Source organism: Corvus hawaiiensis, chromosome 3 (genome assembly GCF_020740725.1).
Source record: "Corvus hawaiiensis isolate bCorHaw1 chromosome 3, bCorHaw1.pri.cur, whole genome shotgun sequence".
Lineage (NCBI taxonomy): Eukaryota > Metazoa > Chordata > Aves > Passeriformes > Corvidae > Corvus > Corvus hawaiiensis.
In genome coordinates, this window is record NC_063215.1 from 94413825 (window position 1) to 94426611 (window position 12787).

A 12787-nucleotide genomic window follows, 5' to 3' on the forward strand; every position below is an offset into this window, starting at 1 on the left:
TTATAATTAATTTTGTTTCAGTCCAGTTGAATGGTTTAGAGTTAATTCCAATGTAATTAAATCCTTTCTTGGAATCCTTCTTGCCCCAAGTCTCCCCCTTTTCCTTCTTAGACTTCAACTTTGCCCAGCATTACCCTCCACACACAGGTCAGATATGATTTTTGTGGGGGCTCAGATTGTTCTTCTCAGACTGATATAAAAGAGATTCCTCAACCTCTTACAGGTTGAAGCTTCCAATGAGTTTAACTCTTTCTTGTGTATTGCATCAGTTTTGATTTTGTAAAGCTAATAGACATGTGATAAGTGGCCTAAAAGATTTATTACAAAATTAAACCAAAGGAAATAAAAATATACAGCAAATTTAATAAATCTCTATAGCATACTAAATTTAATTAGGAATCAACTAATCAAGGAAATGGTATTAATTAAGGTGTCTCCTAAGGAGCTTAGGGATATCTAATTTACACAGACTGCTCCCTAAATCAAATAACACCTCATGTCTGAGATTTCCAGATAAATAACCACCAGCTCTGCTAAAGGCTATGGAAGGTAAATGCCATGTTACACAGTCTGAATGCCAATCTTAGCACTGCAGGCAGCAGCCTGAGGAGCTTCACCGTGGAGTTCTGTGCAGGGACATCTGGCAGCCTGGCACCACAGGGGCCCATGCTGGACTACAGTGTCCAATGTGAAGTCCTTCTCTGTGTGTTAATTCCTAAGTGCTACAGCAGCATGCTGGGTACCGGCTGCTGCTTGGGTTTGGATGGTGTGTTAACCTTGCACATTTGTTTAGGGTATTTTAACATCAATACAACCAGACTGCACATTTCAGGTAAGGCCTATTGCAACTGGAACAGTTAAACATTCATTAAAACCCAAAAGACAACGCTGAAAGAGGTGGCAATGCACTGAATCCAAAATTGGCAGATTTTCCTTCAGCAAATAAACTTTATTTCTGTACAAAGAATACCATTTTCTATCACATACTCATGCTGATTCTGTAACCTTCCCTGTATCAACAGAGCTGGAGAAAACAAGCCTGGAAGTGCCCTGACCCTATGAAAACAGGATAGCTATTTTTAACTGCAAACTCTAACACACTGATAAATGTTATACTTGTTCCCAGCTTTAAAGAGTGACTTACAGTGACAAATTTATTGCTAATTGCACAAACAGTTTATTATGCAGGACCATAAGAAATCTTGGGGTCTAAAGGATGTGTACTAAGAAATTATTTAATCTGGCACATACTGATGAATCAAGGTCCTTATTTACCCAGAATTTGTTAAGCTCAGAGCTTTATGCTCTGCAGTGATTCTGTAGGTGACTGCAAAAATAAATGGGATTTAGGTCAAAATGTTGAAACGTGGCCACCTAATATTAGGCAAGTTAATGTATACTCAGATTGCCAAGCAGGTTGGCTAAATTTTATACTCAGTGAGTACTTCCAGCATGGAAACCAATGACTTTTGACTTCAGCATCCAACCTGTTCACCCTCTGCATTGACTTGTAGCTGCATTTTCTGACCTACTTGCCCGACCTGGCTTCTCCATCTCAGCCAGCCTCACCCTGTTTGTCACAGAGAAAATAAGCCCTGTTTGTTCCTCCTCTCCTCCATTGTAAAGCTCATTGCTCAGCCAGAGACAGTTTTCTCATTTGGCTGTTACCAGCTAACTCCTTTTTTCCATTCATCCCAATATCTGAGGAATTGTTTGAATTTAGACCCCAGTTTGTGACTGATTGAGAAAATAACTAACAGGTGCCCCATCTCCAAGCCTCATGCTCTGCAAGTCTGTCTCTCTTATAAGAAATGGGTGTTTTTACCTAAAATCCCATAATGGCAATATTCTACCACTGATTTAAGAAAAGGAAAGAAACAATTATTAAAACAATATTTCAAAACATGAACTGCAGACAGCTGTCTCCCACACTTAGCAGGTTGAGTTACAATATAGTTCACTTTTAAAACAAGCCTTCATTTCAGGGAACCACAGAGAGTCAACGGGCACATAAATCAGCTTTCTGTAAAATGGGGAACAAATCTACACTGGCCATTGGAAAGGTGATATGCAATGTAAATATGAAAATATCCAAAAGGATCACTGTTGCTCAGACAGATTTGGGTAACTCCTATTAGTTACCTAAAGACTACAGACCCCATTGTTTTAAACTATTTGTCTCAAGATAAATAAGCAGCCTGGAACAAGCTTAATGAATATTGTACAATTGGCCTTCAAAGACAAAGTCCACTGGTGCTTATGAATCAGTAGCTGCATCTTTCCTTGTGACCAAGCATGTGTCAGTCAAATCTATTCCTTAAAAACTATAAAGATGAAGTGTTATTAAAAAAATTCAATGTCAATCAAACACTCTAAGGAAACTATCCTTCCTTTAAAAAACATAGATTAACAATGTCAAAATATTTTCAAAATGAAACCTTGATCTCATCACCATCTAAAATTTCAATGCAGTTGAACGTATTTTGATATCCTTGTCAATATTTTTCTCCCTAAATAAATTTCTGAGACTGACACTTCATTTCAGCTCAGTAAGTTTTGAAACTCCAGCTACTGTTCCAGTTTAAAATTCTGTCTTTCAACCATCTCTATTCATTTCTTCTGCTGGATTTAATATTTACTTTGTTTACCAGTAGCAGTTCAATAGCAGGACTTCAATTCCATGAACAAAGATAGCTTCCTATTATGGTATGCTTACAAAAAGTATCATTTTTGTCTGATTAATTTTTCTTTCCTCCCAAAACATGCAGTGCCTGTTTTGCAAATAGTCCCTTGAACAGCTCAGGTCAAGTGGTACTACAGTGACAGAGTATAATTCTTCATGTTTATCAGTGGTATGTACCTCAGGGAAACAAACTCAGTGTGTTTTCTACTGAACATCTGTGTATTATTCCATTATCTTACCTTGTGTGATGCTGGGTTAGTATTGGGGTGAAAGAACCTGTCTTTCATCTCCATCCTGTGGCAGTCAGCAGCCCTGACCTCGCTCAGATGAGAGGAGACCTTCTGCAAAGACCACTGAAGTCAGCAGGGATATCGTTCCAATATGCTCAGCCTCTCTTCCTGACCTCTAATTTGTGAAGGATGTTTTTATTATTTATCTTTCCTCACAGAGGTTAAATGAACTGTTCTTTGTTCAGCACATTTAAGTTTTCAGTGAAGCATTAATATTTACAGAGCATTTTTGTTCTTGGTTTGTAGTTGTCATTTTTTTTTTTAATTCTATTTGTTTTTCTGTTTGGCTCTTGGTTTTTAGGGGAACCATCTGAATAGTCCAAAACTGCCAGTGGAACAAGAGAAGAAATTCAGTGTTTCCCTTATCTTTTCCTTATTTGTGCTCAATTTCTTTAAGAAATGACTAGAGTATATTAACATTTACCATGTGTGAGAAGTAGAAATGAATCTTCAAGTCGGGTTTTACCCCCGACGAACTTTGTGTGTAAGCCACATTAACAAAAGTTCCTTCCTGAATGTCTGCTTGCCAGATGGAAATTTATCTTTAAAATCTGTACAGTAGTGTGAGCATTACTGACATGTTATTTCTATGCAGTTTGTCTGTGCATTGCTGTTCTCTCGGGAAGGAATAATCAATCTATTTTAAACTCAAAATATAATTGCCTGTTAATATCCCTTGATGCTGTGAGAACCTTTAATCATGCCTAAACATAAGATAACTGATGCAGAAGTTTGGTTTTTTCTTCATTAATAAAGCAAATAAAAATATAGCAAGCCATTAGGCTCATGTAGTTCACTTATACAGACTATTCTATTTATATACTTGAATGAAGATACTATTTTAAATTTTGCATTTAAAACAACTAATTGAACTGTTTAATCTTAATTAAATTTTAATATATTAATATTTGCATAGACTACTTGGTCATCACAAAAAGTACTTCCAAATATACAGTATTTTAAAATAGATGAAAGTTTCAGGAGGAACATATTTTATTTTTCACTTTTGCTCAAAACACCTGCTAGAATCAAACACAGATTCCTTGTCAGATTCATCTTTTTCTGACTTTCATTTTCTGGTACTCAGAACTTAGTGAGCTCACAAGAACTTTATCCCTTTGTGCATCAATGCACTAGCATGAGAGCGTCTGCCAGAGTTACTTCTCCGCTGGAATGCTCACATCACAAAAGCCAGCTGAGTCTCCTTGTTCTGGTGAATAAGCCCAGCTAAGAACAAATTTCCTTCTGTTCTGGCTTTGCCACAAGAAATCTGCCATGAGAAACCTGTCCCATCAAGTGATGTACAAACAACGGAGCCGAGAAGATGAAAGATTTCCATTGACCTCACTGCATGAACACTGGACAGAACTCCAAAATTCACCTCCTGGAAAAAGGAGAAGAGGGTCACTGGGACAGGAATTAAGACCAGCTATTTCTTCATTTGGCCTAGCTGGATATTTAGTGCTCATGTGACTTGATGCTACCTAGTACTAAAAGAGTGGCTTCAAAGAAACCATTTATTACTCATCAAAAGCAGCAGAGACTCAAATATCGTCAACCCTCTTATTAAACTCTGGAAAAATCCTGAAATAGTTTCACTAAGACAGTAAACAATATGAGGTAGCAACAGGGATTTTGAGAGAGAAAAATGTGGTTTCCTCTTAGCTGGATCTCGCTGCTGACATAAATCTTTTCTGACGTTCAACTCTGTGTTCAAAAAGTACCAGAGTTTCCCCCAGCCTAAAACCTTTGTAATAATCTTCTGTGGTGGTTCAAATTTCTAGCTGAACTAACAAAGAGAGTTTTATTTCATAGCCTTGTCTCTGAACCTTGATGTTTTGCATATATCTTCAGGTGGGATGAGAATGGGTAAAAGGGCCAGTATAAACAACTATAAATATTCCCCCAGGAAAGAAAGTGAAAGAAAAGAGGAGAAACAGGATTGATTACAGTGTTAAAATTTTGATTTCTGACTGTTTATTGTCCCAGTTGTGTCAAGAATAAGTTTTTCCATGTTCATGGACAGGGACCTTCCCAAACGAAGAATTGGATAAAAAACCTTGTGCTGACTCTACTCCTCTTGCTTTTATACTTCTGGGTATATCAGAACAGAGTCTCCACCACTCATCTTCTGGGTGGATGAGCAGGGAACAGAACCTCGGCACAGAAGAAAAAATATTTGAGAATATATAAATGCTGCTAAAATCAAGCTGAGAGCATGACAATATAAACTATGAACTCTACTGCCTTTGAGGACTGATTTATGCCTGTGCCATGACTTCAGCATACAAGCTATCTGCTCTTAGATGTCTCAGATCTACTGTCTCTCTACCCAGTATAGCTCTTCCCTCATAAAGGCACACTGTCTGGCTGCCCTCTGTCAGGATGTGTTGCTGAATTTTTTTCATCCCTTCCCTCTTCTCTCCAAACTAAGCTGTTCCACAGGGAAAATTATAGGGACCCACATGGGCTGAGTCACATTTGAGATGTGCCACTGCAGCAAAAGGAGATGTAAAAGGGGACATAACATTCTGCATTTCAAGAGACTAATGAGATTAATCCCAAATTTTCCCCAAACATTTTTTCTTTGGCATTGTTCTGCACTAGGAAAAATACCATAACCAGTCAGAAAGACAGCTTCCTTGTCAAAGTTAAAATGGAGAGACTTGTAATAGAAAACAGGTTAGAAATTGAACTACGGGATCATTATTGTACTTGCTTAATGCACAAACCAAAGCATTCAAATTTTATACAAACTATAAAAATCTGCATGAGTTTCCCATCATATCCATCAACAGGTGAACCTTAGGAAAAGCATTTTCCTGTTTACCCATCAGCGCTGCTCTTATGCCAGTCACAGGCTCTTTGTTTAAAGGGCACAGTCGGCATCTTCCCAAGGTTTTATGTTTACTCTTCTGGTGCCCACCAGATTAATGAGAACTGAGCCCCTGCTCCTGCTGCTGTCAGACCTCTCCTTCATTTTTTGCTGACAACCAAACCTGCCCTTTCTCCTTTCCATTTGAAGTAGAATTTATATCAGTCGCATGGGAAAAGGAGGAGCAGCTTCAACCACTGACTTTAATCTCCATGTGAAAGGCAAGGCAGCGGATGAGGCAACAAGGAGCATTGAAGTCCTCAGCGCAAATGTTGTTGCTCATTACAAGCTCCCTCTCTGGGGATTAAAAAAAAATCTTCAAAGGAGAATTGCTCCAGTCACACACGCCAGCATTCCTTCTCACACACACACGCCTTTCACATCTCATACATGTGGTTTCCACGCAGGAAACAATTACTGTAATTAATAGACCCAAATAACCCCACTGTTCATTTAAAAATGCAGTTTAAATTGACAGTGACACAAAAAAAAGTGGCTGGGTGCTTAGGTCTCATTATACGTGTGGACTAAAAACCTGGTTGTGCATACAGACTGTCAGCTCTGTATTTTTCCAGACCTATCACATCAAGTTCAACTCCAGCACAAACCAAAATACGCTCAAGGTTTGAATGTTCTCCAGGAGGCACTCAGACATCATTGTTTCTCCCTACAACATCTAGGAGCTATTTTGTCTAGACTGAAATAAATGTGACTGACACTGGCAAAAGGGATCTTTTTTGCATCAAGAGGCAGAGGTTAATATTTACTGGGGATTATAGTGTCTCTCAGATAGTAGATTAAATTAAGGATTCTCAATTGTCCAGTTGGGAACATTTCCCATTGCTTAAAGCTATTGTTATTCAAAAAGAAAAATAAGTAGCAGCATATACTGTAATTTTTACCATGCTTACATTCTGCTGTATCAGACAAGAACATGATTTCTTCTTTAAGTACCTTCAGTAAGAAATATAACATACTGTGATTTTGCCAGTGGATGGATAACTATACTTTTATTAGTTTGAACTGCTTTTTTCTCCTGCTGCTTGACTGCAGAAGCTGCTGTATCCCTCACACTTGCAAGATTCATGGCAAAAGCCAGTAGGTCCCTTTGCTTGTGACTGTGCGATCAGGAGTCTCTAAAGCAGTTGTATACACATCTGAGAATTTCCTTGGGATGGGATGGGATGGGAGCCTTCTGCTGCACTCCGCATCCAGGAAGGTGCCAGCAGGAGGGAATAGCTTCATGGAGGAACAACATACGGGAAAAGAGCTGCAGCTGTGGAAGCAGTAGCGCTGCTACTGTGAGCAAAGGCTGCACAGGGCCACCACTGCTGAGCAGCATCCTCTGCCAATGGACTGTCCAGCACTCAGCTCCCCCATGCCCAGGGGAGACAAAGGGAGCAAAATTTGGCCCTGTACCCATGAAGCTGAAAGCCCTGGCACAGGTTGCTCCTTGTAGAGGGTCTGCTTTGTTGCAACCCTGAGATACAGCAACGCTTGAGTAGCTGGAGTAGCACAGCAATCCATTTTTTCACCTCATTTCTTTTCTTTAGCAGTGCTGAGAAAAAGCAGGCCATATCAGCTGGTACAACAGCTCGATGTGTTGTTCAGTTCACCTATCTCACATGAATCATCCATTTAATTTTGAACTCTTACTTTAGCTTTTCAAAATAAAGAGTTTGGGGTGGGGTTTTTTAAGGCCCATGGGAAGAATATGTTAGATTTGACTTCTGGTATTTGTCTTTCGTATGTTTCAGTGAAATTAGTTAGATCTGGAAAATGTTGCCCTTTACCTGGTAATTCAGGAAACCAAAGAAACTAATACATTTATCAAATGAATAGAAATGGCCCTCTGGTTTTCAACAAAATTTCCTTTTGTTGTATATACTAAATTCCAGTATAATCAATTTTCTACACATCATAATGTTTTAGAACAAAGGTTGAAATGACAGTGAAACTTGATTTTTATAGCTCTTTGCCTGCAGAAGAGAGAAAAGAAAGTAACAATTTATAGTGTCAATGTACACAGAAATAAATCCAAAAGCTCTTTTTGACAAGAAAGGCCACAGTAGTTCAATTCAGACAGTTAAAGGCTTTTATGTTGTTCTAGAGGACAACACATTAAAAAATATATAATGAAAAAAAAGAACATTGGAAGGTGAAAAATTATGATTTAATTTGCATTGAAGTGAAATGACCTCATAATAGAGGTTGACAAAAGAATTAAAAAGGTGCCTAATAATGCACATAAACTCCAGCAGACATTCCTAAATCTGCCTGTCGCTTACAAGTAGAGAAATGCTTTTTCTCTCTCATTCTCACTTGTAATTTGGACACACATAGTGATATCTGCTGGCAAAACAGCTCACACGCATTTGTCAAAACAGCAGATGGGGAACTAAAAGCCCTGGATGTATTTACTCATTGGGGGATCCTTTCAATCTGCCTCTTTTCTGTGGTTTCTGGGTTTCCTCGAGAAGTCTGGGTGTGCTCCCTGGAAGCTAAACACTGTTGCTTTCTGCGGGAGCATGTATTATATATCCTGGTGTAAGAGAGCAGCAGCAGCATTGCCAACTCAGTGTTTTACTACAGCCTTAAGCGTTTGGTGTTTTTTTAAAATCTTCAGCTTCTGGAAGCAAGAACAGGTTTTTTGGTTTTGTCTTTATTGCTTTACAGGAATGTAAATTTTATCCTGTATGGTAATGAGGAAAAATTACCCAAACACACTTGAAGGCATCCGAAGCAAAACAAATAAAAGGGACTAATTATACAATATCTAGCTTTCCAAGAAAACAGTGCTAAATGCTTAGTCTCATACAGTCTTACTGAATGCCTTCTTAACAGCTTGATAGCCTTCCAACTAATTCCACCTGTATTTGAAATAAAAGAACAGTCAGCCACAGCTTCATGTATTAATAACAGAGGGAGACATAGGGTTGCTAAGCCGTGTTTCTCAGGGAAATACATGCTTTCACAACTCATGACTCTGTGTGTGTGTGAAATCTCACAATGGCACATCATTTGGACAATTGTTCTGGAAAATCAAGTGTCTCAATTACAAAGCCACTACCATGGGACATGAGAAAGGTGGGTAAATGCACCTACTGGCTGGGAGTGATGGCCCTGTACCCAGAGAAACCCTTGTGCAATGGATTCCACTGCACTGAAGACATCATGGGGTTGGCACAGGAGGCAAACAGCTTCCTGCACATTACCCCGAGTTCTCCCTGGGAAACACAGCATTCCTCCCCAACACCATGTAACACAGACAGTGGGAGCCCCAAAAGTGTAATTGACTGCCACAGCATGTTTTTCCAAAGGTCTGCATGCACAGATGAGCTTCACAGTCACTTGGCAGCAGTATAAAACTACTATAAGGTACAGACCCACACAAGCCCAGGCTCCCTGTAGCCCTGTGAGCTTAACAGGGGGAAATTCAAGCACCTCCACATAGGGACAAGCCACTGTCATAAGCCCCTGCTGAAGGAATATGTAGGAACTGAACTTCAGACCATGAAGTTTCTTCTCCTTTTACAGAATATTTCCACATTGCAGTTGAAGCAACAGCTGTTAACAATTCACTGAAATAAAATGAAGGAAAATGTATTTACTTTGATATTTGTTTCTGAGCTGCTGATATTTCAATGATAAAGCTGCCATACATGAATATGTGTGGATGTGAACAACCACAATGCCTCTGCAGACTCATCTATCGGAAAAGAATGGTATCATTCTGCTCACAGAAACTTGGATGCAAATTCCATTTTATTGCTAATTCCTGGCAGAGAGCTACAACTCCTTATTTTACTGTCTTTCCTATGTGATGTATCACTACCCACACAGCTCTTTTGGTTGTGGTCTGGACTGTCAAACTCACAGGGCAAATCCAGCAACCCTACAGACTAAAAGCTTTTATGTTTTTACTTTAGGGTTCCCAAGTTTTTCAAGACACATTGATAAGCAAATTTTTAGGAATTTTCAGGAGATTTTCACATACCACAACATACTTGTAAATATCTTCAAAAGAAACTTCTGTCTTGCTAGGTCACATATACCTTCTTACCTCTCCCTTCCTTTTGCAGAAAAGAGGGGAAGGGGGACTCCGTAAACTCCCAAGTCAGAATACATGAAACCAGTAATATTTAATCAGATCCTTGTAAAAACTTTTAGACTGAAAGAAAGAACTGCAATGAGAAAACTCAGTATAAAACTATGGAAAGCTCATGCAGTAATAGATGATTCAGCTCACCTTCAGAGATTACTGTTACCATGCTACCTGGTTTCTTTTCTCTGATCTGAAACCACACTTTGGCCTGAAGATGTATTTGCTGAGCAATTACAAATGACCTAGGCCACTGACCTCCAAAAGTTGGTTCAGGACTTGCCAAAAAAGAGACTTGTTAAGAAAAAAATAAAAAAGAAGGTGAACTCAGGAAACCTCAGACTGGAAGAGAAAATGGTTACAGGGGAAGGTCGCCTGCTATGAATTTAGTATCTGGATTAAAAGGCTGCTAAACAGCAAGACTCAAGGAAATGAGTCAAGTTCAGAAAAAGGAGACACAAAAGATTTAAGGCAAAAAGCTGAACAGCATAGATAATGCACACTCTACAAAGATAAACAGTTCCAGGGTCTGTATATGGCTGGCTCTTACAAATGAGTGTCGGGTATGAAAGGAAACAGGAGGCAGAGAATGGGAAGAGAATGGACACTGACTCCAAGCCCTAAGGAAATACATTCAGGGCAGAAGAGAGTCAAGTATGAGAGATGAATCTTACTCCATTTTCTCGGGCAATGCTATTATTAGCATCCCAAACACTTGTCTGAGGACCAAACTTATGACCACTTTCATGTCCTCAGAAAGGGTGCCCCAGCTCAATTTGAGCAGTTCCTGTGTGCAGTGGGGTAGGGATTTAAAAGAAGGAAGACTTTGGGGGAAATGGCTGCCACATGCAGAGGCTCCAATACACCGTCATAACATTTGTCTGTATGGAGGACTGTATCAGACAGTGGGATACATTCCCCATCCATTTACTTCCCATATAAACACTTCCAGTGGCATTTTTCACAGATCTGTTCCCAGAGAGCTGGCACAATTTCATGCAGTAATAACCGAGCACTGCAGCAGCAGTTCTGTGTTCAATGTACAATGACACCAATGAATTCAGGCCTATGACAAGTCTCACCAGCATTGCATCTCTGACATTAAGCAGCAAAAATCAGTTTCAGCAGGAAATAAAAACATTTTGATTCTGGGCAATCAAAAGCTATGGAATAGTACTCATTCACAATATTGGCAGTGCTTTTTCCCTAAAATATGGGACTAACAGAAATGTTTCTTAGAAGATGTGTATGTCTGCAAAGTCAAAGAGAGGAAGGAAGAGATTACAGCACTTCAAAATATGCCAGATCTTCAGTCAAAGTCTCTCCAGCAGTATGGTGGCATCATAAAAAAGCTTCTTTTAGGTGTTTCCCTCCACAGGGCAATGTGTAAATGTCTATGGAAACACAAGTGGAGTCCTAAACCATTCATAAAATTAGCCCCTGTATGAAAACAGATGCATGCTGGTAAATACCTGAGACTACTTCTAGCATCTTACATCATTTTGTGGAGGTGACCTAATTGTTCTACAAAACTGTGAAAATATTCCCAACCTAAATTTAGCTATTTTCAGTGTCATACCTGGAATTGCTGTTAAGGTGACCTCTTTGCAGATTTTCCATCAAGGAAAACCTTATCCTCATAGAGAGGGACAAACACTTTTGCCACTCCATTTTATGCCAGGTTGAAACAAAGCTTCATGTATTATCTGATTAAGCCTTATAGAAATGTGCAAAATCTGCACAATGGAGTTTTCGTGCATAGATGAAGTCAAGGAAATGGATGTTCTTTGGGACCTCTTGAACTTTATGTTCTCTGCATGAATGGCAGAACACATGAGTTCTGATGGTTAGCAATTTTCTTCTGGGAGTTAAGGATAGTCAGTACTCAGCAGAATTGAATTGCTGCCACAGTTTTCATTTATGAATAGGTTATCAACTCCTTTAGCATTCTCTAGTTCCACTAAAGAGAGCAGATTAACTAACTTTGTCAGCCTCTGCACCTACAACTTTCTCTCAGACTCTTTTATGTAGACCTAAATGTCTGGCGCTTTAGTCTTTGAGTACCCCTTGTACAAGAATGCTACAGCCCGTATTTCCCACACTCAGATGATGTGATCCCTGAGCTCTCTGAATCAGGCTGAGATCTTACACACAGTCTTGTCAACACAGGCAGGATGTCAGAGATGCTAGTGGTCAACCTGGCCAAAAAGTCTGTAAATCTTTCCATGGCATTCCTGTGAAAATTCCACCAGTAAAAAAAACAAGTGCAGAGGCAGAAAGAGTTTGCGTGGTAACTGCAGTAAAAATGAAATCATACTCATTCTCCCATCCAGCATCGCAGAGACAGATCATGCTAATTCTTACACATCAGTGCTCAGTTATAATCATATTACTTGCCTTGGCAAAACAGCTGGAAAAAAAACAGAGAAATATCACTGGGGGAGAACAGGGACTTAGATCATATTCCCATGTCATTTTTTCATGATTTCCATTAAAAGTATAATTCCTGCTAATAAATTAAGACTTATAAAAACTATGCTAAGAAAACTCTTTAAGATAGAGAAAGAGAACACAAAACCCTTCCAGCAAAGATGGAACTTACAAGTCTAAAAATTTTAATGTTGCCATTTCTTTGCTCTTTTGACCTTCTGATGTTGAAATAGTCATTATACCTCCTTATTCGGAAAGATATCTAGATATAAATGCATATATATAAAAGTGTACACATAAAGATATATATGTGTGTGTAAAGAATACTCTCAGATTGGATATTGGGAAAGATTCCTTCACTGAAGAGGTTGTCAAGCACAGGAACAGGCTGCCCAGGGAAGTGGTGG

General features: G+C 39.1%; 2 long non-coding RNA genes across 2 annotated transcripts in view; both read right to left on the bottom strand.

Moving 5' to 3' along the window:
• The window catches only part of LOC125323313, a 49854-nt gene that overhangs the window by 23543 nt on the left and 13524 nt on the right, over positions 1 to 12787 (bottom strand). The gene's annotated exons all lie outside the window — the stretch shown is intronic.
• LOC125323315 lies at positions 4031 to 10480 on the bottom strand. Its single transcript, XR_007202478.1, has 2 exons — positions 5033 to 10480; positions 4031 to 4357 (listed from the first exon to the last, which is right to left on the bottom strand). It is a non-coding gene; the product is annotated as an uncharacterized LOC125323315 (long non-coding RNA).